The 13,479-nt window shown below is 39.7% G+C and overlaps 1 protein-coding gene across 4 annotated transcripts in view; it reads right to left on the bottom strand.

The window, feature by feature from the left end:
* LOC144324194 (uncharacterized) overlaps positions 1–13,479 on the bottom strand; it is a 580,701-nt gene that overhangs the window by 80,089 nt on the left and 487,133 nt on the right. For all 4 annotated transcript variants that reach the window (XM_077915487.1, XM_077915489.1, XM_077915486.1 and 1 more), the window contains one exon: positions 4,790–4,857. The gene's annotated coding sequence lies outside the window, so the exon portion shown is untranslated. The remainder of the gene's footprint in view (positions 1–4,789; positions 4,858–13,479) is intronic.

Raw genomic sequence — 13,479 nt, 5'->3', positions numbered from 1 at the left:
TTTGGAATGTGGCTTGTAGATACTGGCTACGCCAGTTTTTCTGCATTTGATGAATTAAAGGGGCAGAGTCCTTTTCAGAGACCAGAAGAGTTATTTAACAAGATAAAAAAGAAAAAAGAGAGAAAGGGAAAGAAGGAGGAAGGAAAGAGAGGAAGGAAGGAAGGGAAGAAGGAAGGAAGGAAGGAAGGAAGGAAGGAAGGAAGGAAGGAAGGAAGGAAGGAAGGAAGGAAGGAAGGAAAGGAGGGAGAGGGGAAGGAAGAAAGAGAGAAAGATTTTAAAAGCCTTTTGCAGAGGCACTCTGCTTAATTAGAAACCTTCCATTAATTTTAACAAAAAGTGATTAGGTGAAAGCTTGGGTTGCCTTGGGTGTATTGGGCTTCCTTTTCTTCCTTTTTGTTTTCCATTTAAATATGTAAGGTCTCTGCCACTTTAAAGTTCTATGTATTTTAACAAATACTTAAATAACAGATTCAGATATTTGTCTCTTTCAACTCAAATATTCTGTCCTTCCTATTCATTGTTCTTTCTCAAATCAATCCCCCCCCCAATCAAAGTTAAATGGGGAGACACGAGATGAGACCCACTGAATAATCAGTTAGTAGATTTCTTCTCTTATGCGTTCATAGCCCATGGATTCATGCTTCTTCATTTTTCTAAGGGGGGGGGAGACGCAGAATTGATGGAAGACAGCTGAAAACAGTCAGCTGCGTGAAGTCCAGCACTACCAGCATCTGATCTTAATCATAATATATCCTCTGTCTGGTTTGTCAAAATCTATCACTCAAGAACACCTTCAATGGACAGTAATTTGAGGTGTGGCTTATTAGATCACACGATCTTATGAATAATAAAAAGTTATGGAAAATTGCATCCAGGCCTGCTATCCAATTTTCAGTGGTGTCACCCACTTTATAGTAAGGCAGCATGTTTATGCATGATTTCTGTTTCATATGTATTGACTAGATCATTTTCTCTGTTGTCCTGAGAATTGATGACACACACTGTATTAAGAATGATGACCTCCACAAGGGGGATAACACTTCCTCTAGATTACACTATTGTCAAAACATATTGAAATTTTCTTTACACATGTTACTGCTGTATTTTTCTGCCTGAAAGACCCTGTTAAAGTGAAATCTTGTTGTATTTTTTTTTTTTTTTGGCTAAATAAGATCCGAGGGACAGGTGTCGAATTTTTCTTCCCTCCTAATACTTTTGTGGAATGACCAATGAAAAATAATAGCATCATCCTTCAAAACAATCCCTGTCAGGACTATGTCAACCCTTCGGGGCAATTTTGATAACCTTTTTGGAGGAATTTGCAAGATACCACTTCCTTTTGCACACTTAAAGATAATACCATGTAGGAGCCAAGAACCCCCATTATGTATGGATTCTAATATTTGGATGGATAATAGGCAGCTGAAGGAAATTCGAATAGCAAAAAGCTTCAATGAAGATTGTTTTCTCTTCCAGTTTCCCTGACAGCATCTCACTGAAGGTGATGTTATTATTCCTTACAGCCACTACCCCCACCCCACACGCATGCATCTCCTTTTTAGGAATCTACACGGAGCTCAACTTGCAGTGATGTAACACCACTGCTGATTCCACGGGTATGTGAAAATAGTGTGCAATATTACTTTCTCCCTTGCACCAGGATCAAAATGGGAATCCAGCTTCTGTGAGACAGTGACCTCTTTGTGGCCAGTGACACCGCACAGCACACGTTGGGATGCCTTTGGAGGAGAAAACAAAACAAAACAAAAACCAACAACAACAAAAAAGGAAAACAATTGTGGGCCCAAAGAAAACTAGGTTATTGATCCTGGAAAAACATTTCCATATTATGTTTTTCAAACACCCAAAGTCAGGCAATCACAAATGACTGTAATACAGAATAGGGCAATTCTGAAACCAAGTAACAAATAGACATTGGGTGAAACCCTTCATGCATGTAAGTGAATTCCTCTTCCCTCCCTGATCACTTTCCCAAAGGTTCTTAATGAATTAATTGTCCCATGATGCTACATGATGCGACATAAAGGGGAAAAGACTGATAGGAACCTCACATCTGAAGTATATATATTGCACAGAAAAAAAAAAAAAAAAGGGTAGCCATACCAAAGACTAAATGTCAAGAGGCATTAAGAATAGAAAACAGAGATACGTGAGAGGGAATTTTATGTTTTAATTTAATTTACGTGACTTTTGTATTGGAGCCCACTGAACTGACAGGAAATGAAGATAGTGCCTATCCGGCCTGAGATATGTGAGGCTTGTAATTGAAATTAATTATATGTTTTTTACATTTTCCATTTCCCTTTTAAAGTTGGCCAGGTGGGAATGCTTTAGCTCTTAAGTTACAGAGTCGGGTTCAAGCTCTGTAAATCCTTTACAGTCAACCCTCAGGCTTCCAGAGAGCCCCTCCAGCTCCCCCAGCCAGCTCTGGCCTGAAACATTCCTTCCCGACCTCACCCTGTTTAAAATCAACTGGCCCCATCCCCAGGTCACCCTGGCTGGCTGCCCATCCACACATTTATGTCTGCCTTCTGAGTGTTTTCAGAAGCCCATTAAATTGTGCCTTGGCAGGCCAGACACCTTCACCTTGCCCTGAGACCCAAAGAGAGTGGGTTATCAAATTCCCTCATCAGAGAGTCACAGCCTGAGTTTTTGAGCCCTGCAAAGAAGCTATGCAGTTGCACAGAGTAAGATGTTAGGACTTGTAAACATGTCATCCAATATTATAATATGCCTGTGGGGTATGGTTAAGTACAAAGGTTGGGCGGGCCAGGGGATACAAAGGCTGGCCTTTCTATGGAGCTGTCTTAATGCACATTATTTTTTGGAGACAGCACGATATTGTATTTACTTGCATAAAAGAGCTGACTCTCATTCTTAAAGCAGCTGGCCCCACAGTACTCTTTGAGATGGCTACCAAGTCAAAAAGGGAGGCACAACACCCTCATCTTCTGCTGGAAAAAGATGGAAGGCTTTGCTCCCGCCCGCCGAAGAGCTCCAGTGCTCCCACTCCCACCCTCGTTCTAACACTCTGACACCCCGAGTGCATTCAAAAGCCAAAATAATTTGGGTAAAGGAGCAAAATCCTATCTTCACCTAACCTCCAAATCTTTAGGCAACTTGAAATAGACTTAGCTGGTCCCTTTTCTTACCTCCAAACTACCCCCTAAATTTTGCTTTTACAACAACTGAATAGTTCTTCTGTGATTCTGGACAATTATGTCCAACACTGGCCTACCTACTGCTTAAGGCAGAATTAAGATGCAGTAATGGGTTGAGTAGTAAGATCCGCCTGCATCAACCTTATTTCTTGTCTTAGAGATGAGATAGAAATTGCTGAATCGGAAGATGTAGATGCTACACTGGGGAGAGGCCAAGATTTTACCTCATAAAACGAAGTGCCTCGCCCACCTTCCTTCTCACCTCTCTTCCGCTTCCTTTCTCCTTCCTTCCTTCCTTCCTTCCTTCCTTCCTTCCTTCCTTCCTTCCTTCCTTCCTTCCTTCCTTCCTTCCTCCTATTCATTTATCACAGTACCACTTACCTGCTACAAGAAATCTGATGGAATTTAATTTGTAACATGATTGTAGACCGGAAGTACAGCTGCACAGCAGAAAGGGGGCAGTGGGGGAGGGGGGCTGATATTTTATAACCCACAAAACAGTCAGGCCCGCTCTGGACAGAGGATAATGCAAACTAGCTTTGCTGGAAATGAGCTGCAAAATACCTTCATTTTCTACTACAGTGAAACCCTGATAAAATCACAACTGTTAAGGTCATACAGTATATCAGGTGGAATCACAGTCTTTAGAACTCCATTATTAATGCAGACAACCTCACAATCAAAGAGGATGAGAGCACAGTTTCCAGATGCCAATGATTTGATCCTATCTTATTTGGCTGTTTACATTTAAATAATGTGACTGTATAAATTTAAATAATATGAACCACCAACAGATGGATCCCAGTGAAAAACTGCGCCTTCTCTGAGACCCTGAATGTACACTATACAGTGCTTTACAATTTATTGGAGCCGAGCTCATATTAAAAAAAAAAAAATGGGGTGGGGGATAAAAAGAGAGAGAAAGAGAGAGACTCATTTCTTCTGCCATTATGGAAATAAAAGGCCTACCGCTTTAGTTGGTGGCTGACTGTGCCAAGGAAACATGCAGTCCTCTAACCTCCGGTACAATGTACCCATAAGGTACCAAGCATCAAAGCATATTAAAAGATATTAACTGCATATTTGCTTATGAACAAGATAAAAAGCTGTAGGGCCTCCAGGTTCTCAAGCTGTGAGTGGAACAGCTTTGCAATTTGCCTGCAAAACTGCATTTTGATCTTAATGAATATAAAATGGCTGCCATTAAAAGTAAAACAGATTATTTCGGGTCTTCCAGGGCCTATAGCTCTTTGCCGGCCTTGGAGGGCCACTATGATCTTTCATTAAAATCTCACAGCAGGGCTCCCTCACCAGCAAATCAAGCCTTGCAGTCTAGGAGATTGGCTACATTTAAAAGTAATTTTCAGAAATCTACACAGATTTTCAATTTGGTAATGAAAGCCATAAGAGGATGCAGGCGGCATTTTGTCGAATATTGTTACTGATCCGGCGCTCACATTCGTTAGAAATTAAACTGCCCCGTGACTACCACGCCGATGGCAGCCTGCCACCTCGGCGGCTCCAGTCTCCGCTGGTTAATGAGGAGCATGTGCTAATTGTTGTCATCCTTACTGCGGAGCAGCCCCTCCCTAACCAACGGACTTTACCTGCTCAGAGGTGGAACCTTGCACTTCGTCGCCGACCAGGTTGGAACCGAGCGTTGCAGCTGAGGTTGCTTCGGGGAGAGAGACACAGAGAGAGAGAGAGAGAGAGAGAGAGAGAGAAGTGGCCGAGCAGCATTAGAGACCACGACAGGGGATACGATCTGAAATTGAGTGCCTTTATTTTCTTTGGATTCGTCCGTTTGTTTTATTTATTTATTTATTATTTATTTATTTATTTATTTATTTATTTATTTATTTATTTATTTATTTATTTATTATTTATCTATCTATTTATTCATTCATTCATTCATGCATTCATGCATTTATCTATTTACTTATCTTAAATTTTTTGTTTTCTTTGGTGTAGCCTGTTCTCTCCAGTCCTGGAGGAGGCAAAAATGTTCAGACTTTGATGTTACTCCCAGGAACGTCTTTGTCAGCAAACCAACAGTCTGGGGACAACTGTGGTAGAGTCGGAGGTAGTAGGACGCGAGAGAGGGCCACACAGGAAGGAGGGATGGAAGGTGTGAAAAGTCGAAAGGGTGGCACTTGCTATCCAAAGGTGGAGCACCCCCCGCAGCCTGCAGAGAGTGTCCCACTGCTCCTGGCTTTCGAAAGAAAGTTTGATCCTTTGGGTCCACTCCTAGGGGCTGAAGTCTACGAGGTGGGGACTCTGCTACCCCAGGTGAGTGGTGGTAGGGGAGATATGAGGTGGACCCTAAATAACCCGGATCCTGGGGAGGGAGAGCCCTAGAGAGGGGAAGAATTAATAAATTCAGCCATCTAGACGTGTGAGGCACGCAGACCTGCGAATAGAGGGGAGCACATAAAATAGTTATAAATGAAAACATGATCAAGTAGAAAAAATTATATAAAAGCACTCTAAGACAGAGCAGGTATTTTTTACGTTTGCATTTCTCTGTATTAGAACCGAGGAAAGTTAAAAAAAAAAAAAAAACCAAGGCAAGGTATTTTTCTGAGATTCTTTTAAAAAAATGTCAGATTATTCTTCCCCTTTGGAAACACGTTCAATAAATTTTCTTTACTTGGCAATTCTCTTTACCTGGCACCTTTAGGGCAGAGCACTTCTCTGCACTAAAATGTGACGGACAACAAAAGCTGCTCTCTACCTCCTCGCTGGCTGGGCATAAATTCTTCCTGCTGATACAGAAAGAGTCTCCGTTTAAAATAGCAATTCTCCTTGGCAGAGCACTGGTAGCTGCAGAGCATATATGCAAAAGACGTGTTTCTTCTCAGGGGGTCAAAGCAGGCATCTCGCGGTTCAGCGTAAGCAGGCCTTCAGCCCCTCTGAGCACAGCACACGTGCCTTGGAGCACCGGGCCCAGGCTACTTTGGTTTCCACAAAGGACGATTTTAATTGGGCGACATGTCTGTGATTTTAAGGGAGTGACATGGGGCGCCTAATAAGGTGCCACTGCTAATGTGCATTAGTTTTCAAAAGAAAACTCAGGCCATTTCCTTGTCTCGGTGGCCTCAGGAGACCCATGGGAAATAGATACAAACAACTTGGTAAGCAGTTTTGAATCTGTTCCACCTGTAGTTGCTATTCTAATTGCAGGAAGCACTCCCGTAATATGTTAGAGTTTTAAACACCCAAGTGACACTATAGGAAATTCTGCTGAATCCTCCCGAACTCAGAAGTCTGAGACTTCTTTTATTTCACCTGTCGTCAATTGTTCTAATAGTCCTCTGAGAGCTTCCAGGTACATTTTGACAACTGTATACTGTAAGGTCTCTTTTACCATCATTTTGGCTCGTGTTAAATTGTGGGCAGAGTGATGGAACGTCATCACTTCTGACTCTCAAGTATTAAAACATAACTGATATTAATATCCCTCTAATTACTGGAGTGAGGGAAAAAACTGCACTTTAAGTCATAGGAGTTACTACAGTCTTCAGATAATCGAGTTAAATTTTACTAGTTGTAATAAAGTATAATTATTTCTTTGCTTTGTTCCAGAAACAATTCTATGGAACAAGCATGGGCCTTGCTTTGTCACTTTGACCTTATTAATTCTGTTGGAAAATACATATCCAAACACATACGCGCACACACACACACACACGCACTAGGTGGGGGATTTTATTAAAAAGAGTTAAATGAGAGCTAAAACATTTATAGCGTTTTAAAGGGACATCATAAATTTTTTCAAATAATATTATTATTGCATTATGAACTTGTTTTTTTTTTTGCCCTATCCCTACTTCGGAAATTGCAGATATGGCATTTTTAATTTTCTATTGCAATTAATTTTTTTAACTAAATGTTAAAGCTAAAGCAAAATATTTGGGAAAGAGAAGTATATTGTTTCAAATAAGTGATTGCTTGAAAGCATACATCTACTATAAATCACACTTCTCCTAAAATTTCACTCTTAAATATAGAGGTCTAAATCAAGGCTCAAGATCTACATAAAGATACATTTTTTAGCTTTGAAAAAACTTTTAGAATATTATAGATTCTGTTTTGATCAAGCCAAGCTTTTTTATTTTTTTGCTTTGACAACATAATACAAATATGTTTTATACTAGATCTAACAACCAGCTTGAAATACAGCATTCTAGTACACACGTATACTTTTGTATGTACTTACTTAAGTGGACCTCATAGAGTCTGCCTCGAGTGATAAATGTGTTTTAACTCCCAAAGTTAATTGGTAAATAGCTTTAGAATTTGTAATTAATTTTTCCATAGAAACGATACTTAAATAACAGTTTGGTTCCAAGCCTAGCCCATAGGAAACAAATTTGTCATCACGTAGCTAAGTTGAAATGCAAATGGCCGTGGCCTGTCCTTTGGTTCCAGAAAAGAGAAAAGCACAAGGCACAAAGTGAGGATGAAATAAGATGAGTTTCTAGGGGAAGATGTGGAGAAGAGCATGATTTTCCTTTACTTGTTCAGAGCTGGAGTTGTCCCACCTCTACAGGCAAAGAACCCTAGACCCAGGCCAGGACCCAAATGTCTGTGGCTTCATACTGACTCAGACTCCATAATCAGAGCTGTACAAATCCAGTTTTCATGACTCTCAAGACCAACTACCTCTCATTTATCCTCCCAGCATGCTCGTCACATTCCAAAGGCTAGATGTTGGAAGGAATGAGGAGCAAAGACAAGGAAGAAGCTGTGAAGAACTCACATTTCCAAGTGGGTGCTTCTGCTTTGGGTTTGAACAAGAAAGCTCAGTGATTGAGTGTTCTATGCAACAGGCATTCCCAACCAGCACACTGGTTGGGGGCAGCATTAGTTGGTACCCCCCTTCTACCACCACCACACATAACCCTGTAACAGAAGCCTCAGTGTAATGAGGAACAGTAAGTAGACGGTTTATAAAGGGACCTGTGACAGGCAGCAGTGTGTGTTGATGCCTGGGAGTTAGGACCACACGAGATCCTGCTGGCTATTTCTGTTTTGCCTCTTGCCCAGGCTATCCATAAAATGCATTCTGCAAGGTGGCATGGACTTCTGTCGTGATGAGTGTGTTTCTATGGTTCCAGCTTATTAAAGAAGATAAAGGTTCTAGAAATAACTTTTAAATTAAATAGAACCCGACAAGAAAGAAGACAAAATATTTCTGAGGAGCTAGGAAAATCTGAATGGTGAAGAGGGTAAAAAGAAGAAAGTTTGGACTGGTGAGGTTTCATACTATATAGGGAGCTACTTCCCTGGATAATGACTTCCCCTACGTGCGGTGACAACCTCCCTCCCAACACACATAGAACAAGGTGAATTCTCGGGACAGTCACATTGGAAGAGTTTTATCAACTTCTCCAAAGGGCAGAGGTGGAGGGGAGAGAGTAGCTAGCTCTCTACAAAAGAGTTCAAGGGATCATGTTTAGACCTCATACGACATGAACTCTTTTACTGGGATGTAAATGCAAAATGTACATAAAGATCCCACTCTGCCCTGTGACTATATGTGATAATCAGTGCTGTCTCTAGGAGATATGGTCACTGTTCATCTGTGGCCATGAAGATATAAGCAAGACGCTGGAGGACATGGGCATACAGGTGGCAGAAGCATCTGTCTCCAATTTGAGTTGAGAACCTCAAGGGGTTTTGGGAAATTACTAGGTGGTCCAAAAGAGGATTTATTATTTCCTAAACCTCCTGATAGTAAAAAGAGCGTCTTCTGCACAGGAAGAAGTAATCCTTTGAAGACTGGAGCAACACAGTATCACAGCCAAGCAAATTGCACTAAATTTGAATCCAACAGGCCAAACCTAAATAAGGCTTTAAAAACTTTGTATTGAGCGGTATCAAGAGATGTGATTTAGAGACATTAAACTGTACATGAGTGGATCAGGATTTTTCAGAAGAAAACAGCAAAAGTGGGTAGATATTATGTATTCTGTGTGTTCATATAAAACAGACTAAAAATAATACACTGAATGTGTAACTTTAATACAAAAAGCTAGATATGACCCTAGACCTGCATCAAGTCTTTGCGAGATGTGGGGCTCCTGCCTAGGAGTGCCTCGCAGATCATTCAAGCGCCTTCACCAGTTTTCTTCTTTCCAGTCTGCTCCAAATCAATGATTGTACAATTCAATAAAAATGAATTACTAGAAAAAGAAAACTTTTAAAAAGGTACGCAAAATTCAAGCCTCAATTTTTATTAGATTCAACATACATAAAATTATTTTTGTTAAATTACTTTAAGAGTCTCAACAGAATTACTTTCCATTTCCATTTCTGTACTTCTGTACAACAGAATTACTTCCCATTATGTACTTATCTTTTTGTAAACCAATAATAAACTGCTCACAGACTGGCACTCCTCTAGGAGCCCCATTTTGAATGGGCATAACTGGTCCCCAAAAGAGTCTGTAACATGGATGTGGCTTTAGTACTTTGTATCAAGGAAGTATGGACATAGTTCCCCAATGAGGAATTATGATAGAATACACTTCAGTGAGGTTAAAAGATGGGGAAACTCAAAATCATACCATTTCAGAAGTGGATTGATGGGAAGCCTGGGTGGCTCAGTGGTTGAGCATCTGCCTTTGGTTCAGGGCGTGATCCCGGACTCCTGGGATCAAGTCCCACACTGGGCTCCCCTCGAGGAGCCTGCTTCTCTCTCTGCCTGTGCCTCTGCCTCTCTCTCTCTCTCTCTCTCTGTGTGTGTGTGTCTCTCATGAATAATTAAATAAAATCTTAAAAAAAACCAGAAGTGGATTGACGATCTGTCCCATATTTTCCTAACACAGATTACAAAACTAATACAGAGGTAAGTGAAATTAATGACGGGAAACTTTTCTCCCTTAGAGTTGCCAGAAAATTCTTCTAAATGAAGATCTTCTGGTAAGTTCTTGGTTTGCCTTCTGCCAGTTGCATCCCTGAGAAAGATGAGAGATCGTTTTGGAGAATTTTTATTTTGAATTTATTTTGACCAAAGAGGAAGTTTCGGTTGACGAGCTAAAAGTGATGAGAAACTTGAGGAGAGGTAACATGTCATCTTAGAATCATAGTCGCAGAAAAATATTTCTGGACGTGGGTATTTATCTTAGAGTTTAGGAAAGCAGGCATCAAAATAGAGAAAACGTAGATATGATCCTATGGCTACATCATTTTAAAGGGAAAATAAACCTATGTTTAAAATTCTGACAAAATAATCACATATTATTCCAAAGATTATCCCAAGATAATATAACATGAAAAGAGCATTGTTTTTCCCTTTCTAAAGCTATTGAATGCAGAATATAAAGGGACACAGACCCAAAATGGAAGGTTGAAAACATGATGAGGAGCCAATATAAAAAGTGCCTTAAGAATGTTGTCAGGAGGGCTAACGCTTGGCTATAGGTTGAAAAACTGCCAAGGACAACAGAAAGCTATTTTAAGCTCTGTTTGTAAAGAAGAACAAAGGGATAGGTACATTGATTGGGGCACACAGCAAAATGTTAACAGATGTCACAGGGAAAACGGAACTATTCAACTCCTATTTGATTTTGTGGTCTCTATCACGAAGAATGATCTTCAAACTGGAGAGGGCAGAGCAAACAGAGTTAAGAGTGAACTGGGGCCCAAGATAAGTCAAGACACACTAAAATATAAGCTGGTTGCTTCAAATGAGTTCAAGGCTTCAGGCCAGACAAATTATCTCTCAGGTTACTGAAAGAATCTAAAAAAGGGTCCAGATGTGATTGTGAAAACCCTATCACTGACATTTTTTATTTTATTTTATTTTTATTTTATTTTTTAATCATGGCATAATCATGGATGACCAGGGATTTGTGTAGCCTAAAGAAGTAAAAACTTAATTTGCAAAACCAGAAAAAATGTCCAGAACATATCTCTAGCAAAATTCTAGAACAGATTGTCACAGGCATGAGTTGTTTATACTTAGATAAAGAAGTAGCAATAACCTTAAATTAGCAGAGATTCACTCCAGATCACATGAATCGCTCTCTCCCCACCTTCCTCCTTCCTCCTTATCAACCTCGCTGCCTTTTCTTCCTTTTCCTAATATTTTTGGGGTTTCCTTTATGTTTTATAGAATGATTAACCAAATAGTTTAGGGAAACAACTCTCAGTTACATCAAGACATTTAACACATTACCACATAGCATATTAGTAGACTGAAAAAAAAAGTCAGTGTAATTAGAGTGACTCAAAACTGGTTGAACAAATGTTCCCAAAGAATACTTGCTAATTAATTGGGGGCAACCAGGAGAGTTCTCTAGTGATATGTGCCCTTTGGACTTCATTTTACCCCTTTGTTCTTTCTCTTCTCTTTGTACATAGCTTTTCTCCAGGACTTGCCATATTCCATGAAAATATATGCTGTTGTGTTTGTCTCAATTAGATTCCACAAATATGCATTTGGTGCCCACTTTGTATGAATCAGATGGGCTCTGGCAACATGAGCTGGGTAAGATCCAATACTTTCCTTTAAGTAGCTCATAGTTTAATGGGGAAACAGGAGAAAGTCAGCAGTTACACTGCAGTGTAATACAGAAAAAGGGATGTGCACATTTGTTGTTTCCCAACCTTTTTTTTTTTTTTTTTTTTGGCACTGTGGTAAGAGTTTTACCTTTCATCAAATCCCCTCAGAAATAATATGAGGTAGCTTTCATTTTCCCAGGAGTACTGATGAACAAGGCCCAAACCCAGAGAGATCAGTTAACAAGTCAGATACAGAGTCAGAATTCAAAGTCAGGTCCACTGGATTCCAAAAGCCTGTGCTCTGTTATACTCCACAACATAACCATCTAAGTCAAGAGCGTAGGCCAATGCGCAGCAAAGGATGGGTTCCCTGAGTGTTCTGGAGATAAAATGCCATCCAGAAAACCTTCCAGAGAAGGGAAAGCCTAGCGTGGGTAAGATACAGATCTTAGCCATAGAGGTTGCCATTCTATAGGGGACAGAATTTTAGACAGAAAGAATGACATGCAAAATCAAGGGGGTTTCAGAGGATGCAAGTGCATTAAGGCTGAACTTGGGAGGAGTCAGGTCACAGCAAAACAGAAAGCCAAAAAGAGAGGTGATAGCAGGCTCCCACTCTCTCTCTCTCTCTCTCTCTCTCTCACACACACAGACACAGAATAAGAACTTTATGAAAAAAAAAAAAGAACTTTATGAATGTGTATTACTAACAAGTCTTAATTACAAAATAGGAAGTTTCAGTACATCATGTTCCCTTGTTACTTTATTTTTCATATGTGTTCTTCTCTGACTTATCCCTAACTTTTAATGTTCTCTTTTTTCTACTTCAATTTTTCCTCTATACATTCAACAGATGTGCTTCAATTTATGCATGAAATGAGTTCTTACAAAGTTGCGTGATTTTTTTTCAGTAAATGAAATATTACATTAAAGATATGAGGGAAACTCCTTTATAAAGGAGCCTTATGCCAAATAGCTTTGTAAAGCAAATAATGACCCTATAACCAATCTTGCTCTAAATCTAGATTTCCATATATCAGATTTTACTAAAAAGAGATACATCTGTACTTTATTTTTACATCTACCTGCTAGCAGTACTGTAACATAATAGTATGCCAATTTGAAATACCATAATTTTTATACTTTTTCAGTTCTCACAATGCAATCTTAGAAAATGTATTATTTTCTATATCATACTCACACATGCTTTCTTTTCCTTAGTGGAACTGTAGAATTTTCTTTCCCTTGATGTTGGGGAGGTTGTCAGTAAACTACAAAGTTAATCATCATGTATAGGGCAATTATAACATTCTGCATCTGGTGGGAACCACTTTGCATGCATTTTTACAACACACTTCTAAAGTACGAATAATTACCTTGAGCACTTTACAAGTTAGTAAACTGAGGCTCAGAAAAGTTGAAGAACTTCTACGGGAGTCCAAGCCATTCTCTAATCCAAGTCAGCCTGACTTTACAGCCACAAAATAACTACTATTGTATATATCCTCTTATTATTTGAATAATGAACATTAAGAAAAAGTTCCTTCCTATAGAGAAGGTGATGGTTTTTGCTAGATATCAGTGGTAAAAAAACAAATAAATAAATGACGTTTTTGTGAGCGTTAAAATAGATTCTCTGCTATCGGTTGTCTGGACAGGACATTTACTCTTTCAAGCCTCAGTTATTCCATCTGTCGAAATGAAACACCTAAGTTCTTCTCTGCCAAGCACATTCGTCTACTGTCCTGCTACCATGAGACAATGAGTGCACCAGACACACTCCTTC

This window comes from Canis aureus, chromosome 11 (assembly GCF_053574225.1).
Source record: "Canis aureus isolate CA01 chromosome 11, VMU_Caureus_v.1.0, whole genome shotgun sequence".
NCBI lineage: Eukaryota > Metazoa > Chordata > Mammalia > Carnivora > Canidae > Canis > Canis aureus.
This window is presented reverse-complemented; position numbering and strand designations above follow the sequence as displayed.